Below are 4,862 nucleotides of genomic sequence, written 5' to 3' on the forward strand. Positions count from 1 at the left end.
CCTACCTTGCCCCTCCCCACTGGTAACTGCTAGTTTGCTCTGTATATCTGTGAGTCTGTTTTTTTGGTGGTGGTTATTGTTGCAGGAAGGAGGACCCCTTCCAGGCCCTGAAACCGGCCTCTTGTCTAACACTCGAAAATGAATTGTCCGAGGAGACACATGTGCTGACAAAGCAAGAGATTTTATTGGAAAGGGCCCCCAGGGGAGAACAGGAGGGTAAGGGAACCCAGGAGAACAGCTCTGTCACATGGCTTGCAGTCTCAGGTTTTATGGTGATAGGATTAGTTTCTGGGTTGTCTTTAGCCAATCATTCTGACTAGCCAGTCCTTCCTGGTGGTGCACGCCTTGTTCAGCCAAGATGGATGCCAGAGAGAAGGATTCTGGGAGGTGGTCGGACATGAGGTGTCTCCTTTTGACCTTTCCCGAACTCTTCTGGTTGGTGGCGGCTTATTAGTTCCGTGTTCTTTACCAGGACCTCCTGTTGTAAAACAGCTCATGCAAATAATTACTATGGTGCGTGGCCAGGGTGGGCGGTTTCAATCAGAGTGCTTCCCCTAACATTGTTATATTCACTAGTTTGTTGTATATTTTAGATTCCACATATAAGTGATGTCTGTCTCTTTGTGACCCCATGGACTGGGGCCAACCATGCTCCTCTGTTCATGGGATTCTCCAGCAAGAATACTGGAGTGGATTGCCATTTCTTCCTCCAGGGGATCTTCCTGACCCAGGGATTGAACCCACATCTCCTGCATTGCAGGTGGATTTTTTTTTTTTTTTTTTTTTTTACCACTGGGACACCTGGGAAGCCCCTGAGGAATTTAGGATAATGGATTCTAACTTCGTATCAAGTTTTCATCCAGCAAATCAGCTGGACCTCATTCTTGCTGTTGACTGAACCTTGTTAAAAAGTACCTAAGATGCATGTCAACTTCAGACCCAGGTATAATAACATTTTCTAAGCTAGAGTAGTAGATCTTACCCTTCTCCCCACTTTTCTTTGCGTGTGTCACCAACAGTATTCCCATGCTCCCGGTCTGATGGTTTGCTGCTTCTCCAACAGGCCAAGCTGTTCCAATGGCCCAGTCCCACAGTACCCTCCCCCACCACCTTTCTTGTCATAGAAGCTAAAAATGCCAAGGCTCGCCTCTCAGACTCTGTAGGGCTGGAGTATGGATGGGCATGTGGCCTGATCCTGGCCAACAGTTTCTGTGGGAAAGCATTTAGGCACAATTTTTCCCCTCCTGCAGATTCAAGAGAGGAAATTCCTTTCTTGGCTAGATGTGTGAGTACCTGAAGTGTTTATAAATGCTCAACTTTGTCTTTTGACCATAAGGAAGGGATACTGCTGAGAAGCTGAGAGTAGACAAACGCAAAGTCAGAAATTGGAAAGCACCATTGTTCTCAGAGTTGTGGTTGAACCATTGCCTCTACCCCAGGGCCCACCACTGACCCTTTGAACCTCTGATCATGTGAAATAATAAATATCCTTATTGGCTATGCTAGTGGTTTCAGGGCCCCTTTCGGGTCTTGAAAATTACCAAGGACCCCAAAGAGCTTCTGTCTGAGTGTGCTATGGATCAGCATTTACCATATTAGAAACTGAGACAAAGTTTGTATATTTATAGGCAAAGATAAACTCGTTTGATGTTCATATAAACAACATGGATTTATGAAAACATGATGATATTTTCTAAAAGAAAAAGAACTAGTAAGAAGAGTGGTTATTCTACCATTCTGCAAATCCCTTTAATGTCTGAGGGAACAGGAGATGGCTGGATTCTAACAATAACCGCCCTGCACTTGATCTCTGTGCTGACACATATCACATAGCCGCTGGAAGAATGAAGGGGTCTCAGTCTTACCGTAAAAATGCTTTAGCTTCATGGATGCCTTAAAAGTGTCGTAGGAATCCTTGGGAATTCCCCCAATCTCACTTTGAGCAGTGGTGGTCTAAGCAGTTCTTTTTGGCTGTACCAGGGACTTGCAGGATCTTAGTTCCCTGTGAAGTGAAAATGACGTCGCTCAGTCGTGCCCAACTCTTTGCGACCCCATGGATACCAGGCTCCTCCGTCCATGGGATTTTCTAGGCAAGAGTACTGGAGTGGGTTGTCGTTTCCTTCTGCAGGGAAGACCAGGGATCAAACCCAGAAGTGGAAGTGCGGAATCCTGACCACTGGAATTCCCATAAACCCTTCTTGATTGGGTTTACTACCTGGAGTGAAAATCCTGTAATTGATAATATCTCCTCAGGGTTGATGCATCCCTTCCTTCCAGGCCTCCTCCCCTCCCAGAACCTCCCCCACATTCTCCTCCATTAGGTCCTTGCTTGACTCCCTCTCACTTCACTTAAGGCGCCAACAACAATTTCATATCCATTGAGAAACCCTCTTGCACCACCTGGTAACTGTTTCCTTACATAGCATCTATTACCATCCTACACTTACTTTTATTTTTTAGATCAGTTTGCCATTTAAGAATGTAAGCTTCACATGGGCAGGTGTTTTGTTCTATTTACCAGTACAGGCACTCAATAAATATTTGTAAAATGAATACATGAGTGAATGAATGTGAGTGATGATATAAGGATACTCTAGAATATACTCTAACTGATGTGAAAATGAGTCATTTTCCAGAAAGTATAAGAATGGTTGCTGGAGGCTGGGGTAAGGGGTAAGGGGTAAGGGGTAAGGGGTTGTTATACCTTATTTGATATAGAATTTCAATCGGGAAAAATGAAAAAATTCTGGAGATGGATATGTGGTGATGGTTGCACAACACTGTGAATGGACTTAATGCCTCGAACTGTGCACTTGGTTAGAATGGCAAGTCTTTTATCACAAGTAAAAAATAAGCTATTCACAAACACTGGTATTTTATTACAAGAAACAAATTACCTGTAATATAGTCACACGTGAGGGAGCACCTATACATCTACTGAAACACATTATTATCATCAGCAAAGCCTTGGCTCAGTCGTTGGTTGGATTCATTTGCAAAGATTTCCATTCACAGTCACTTATTCTTCACAACTGAGTCAGCTGGGGAAGAGTAGGCCATCTATTTGAATGAGAGCAGGGGGAGAACTGCATTAAACAGCTTCATATTACGACAGATATAAAAATCACAGTTTGGGGCCGCACACACACGCAGGCATGCACACACACATAGGCACGCACCCACACATACACACACACACACAACACACGGAGGGTTAGGAAACAGCCTGTCCATTTTGGCTGCAGAGGCAGGGATTTTGATTTCCTTGGCTTCAGCGCTGTGCTTGGAGCGGGGCCATCAGGTGAAACTGAGCAAGTCCAGGGGTCCATCGACCTTGGGCGGGATCCATCAAGGACACGAAAAACAGACTGTCCAGCCCTCCCCCACTAGGGGCACAGACAAAAGTGTCGTTGATACTGAAGCTGTGAAAGCTTCAGAAGGTCCCCGGGGAGGAAACTTGGCGCGAGCGGCGAAGCGTCGGGAGCGCCCGGCGGGTGCGGTCCAGGCCTGGGCGTCGTCCGGACCGCGCGCTCCCTCGGGGGAAGAAAGGGGCAGCCGGCCCGCAGGCTCCGCGCGGTAGGCTCCCCAGCGTCTGCGGGGTCTCTCAAAAGGGCGCCGCCTGTGGAAAAAGGCTCGTGGTGTATGTGGAAGGGGAAGTCAGGGTAACCGTGCGTTGACGCACAAGGCCGGGGAGAAACGCACGGCAGGCGTGTCAGAGCCGCTCTCCGGCTGGTTGGCTCCGCCGTCGTTCAGGCGCTCAGTCCCCGACCCCTGGCGACGCCGGGGCCGCAGCACGCCAGGCCTCCCTGCCCTTCACCGTCTCCCGGAGCCTGCGCAGACGGACAACAGGCAATTGCTTACCTCCCTTCACGTTTTCTTCTGTGCTGTTAACGTCTCCTCCAACCGCAGGGCGGATTCAGCACTCGCGGGCGCGTCCGGACCCCAGCCCTCGGCGGGCGGGCCGGCCGGGCGTGTCTGGCGGGGGAGAAAGCCGGCGGCCGAGCGGGAGGGCACCGTCGGGAAGGCTTTGCGGCCTCACTCCCGGCTTCTCTCGCAGGCCCTCTGCTTTCCCTGATCGCGCGCCCATACAGCGAGAACCACAGCTGCCGATGGGTTTTCCTCAGAAGAACGCCAGCGCGGGACTCCGGGGCCTTTCCACAGGCGCCTTCCCGGCGCCCCTCCTCAGACCCCGTCTGGGCGCTTCAGCCTGTGGCCCACGTTGCGGCTGGGGTGGGGCCTCCGTTTTCTGCTTCCGCTTAAACCGTCGCTCCTGCCGCCTCGCCGAGTGTGGACCGTGTTGCTCACGCCAGCCACCGCTGTGGAAAACGGCCAGGACAGGTTGTCCTTGGGAGACACTCGGCAAGTTCCTTAGGAACGACGGAGCTCATCCCAAGAAACAGGGCAGAGCTGGGGCTAGTACAGTCCTCTCTAGGCTCCACAGAAACCCGTTTCTTGGCTTTTTATATTATTATTAAGACTTTCAACAAAAAACTTTTGGACCATTTTTACAGTTTTTATTGAATTTGTTACAAGATTGTTTCTGTTTTATGATTTGGCTTTTTGGTTCCAAGGCATGTGGGTTTTTAGCTCCTTGACCAGGGACGGAACCCACATCCCCTGCATGGGACGGCGAAGTCTCAAGCCCTGGACCGCCAGGGAAGTCAGCATCTATCATTAGACATTTCTCTGTGGTCCCTAATTGCCTAAATATTGAATTTTCTTCACGTAAATGTTAGGTAAAGACGACCAGGACACCAAAACAGTGTCTAACAGGCTTTTTAATGGCGAAGTTCCCGGACCGAACGAGGCAGGTCGAGGAAGCCTGCGCCCAGACGGTGTTGGGGGTGGTTTTTATACGTTAG

At 49.5% G+C, this 4,862-nt stretch overlaps 1 long non-coding RNA gene across 1 annotated transcript; it reads right to left on the bottom strand.

Moving 5' to 3' along the window:
• Window positions 1-214: 214 nt before the first annotated feature.
• Window positions 215-4,183, bottom strand: LOC138084710 (uncharacterized). Its single transcript, XR_011145220.1, has 4 exons — window positions 3,862-4,183; window positions 2,898-3,060; window positions 1,866-2,002; window positions 215-478 (listed from the first exon to the last, which is right to left on the bottom strand). It is a non-coding gene; the product is annotated as an uncharacterized lncRNA (long non-coding RNA).
• Between the last annotated feature and the right edge of the window lie 679 nt (window positions 4,184-4,862).

The sequence above is a fragment of the Capricornis sumatraensis genome, chromosome 8 (assembly GCF_032405125.1).
Source record: "Capricornis sumatraensis isolate serow.1 chromosome 8, serow.2, whole genome shotgun sequence".
Taxonomy (NCBI): domain Eukaryota; kingdom Metazoa; phylum Chordata; class Mammalia; order Artiodactyla; family Bovidae; genus Capricornis; species Capricornis sumatraensis.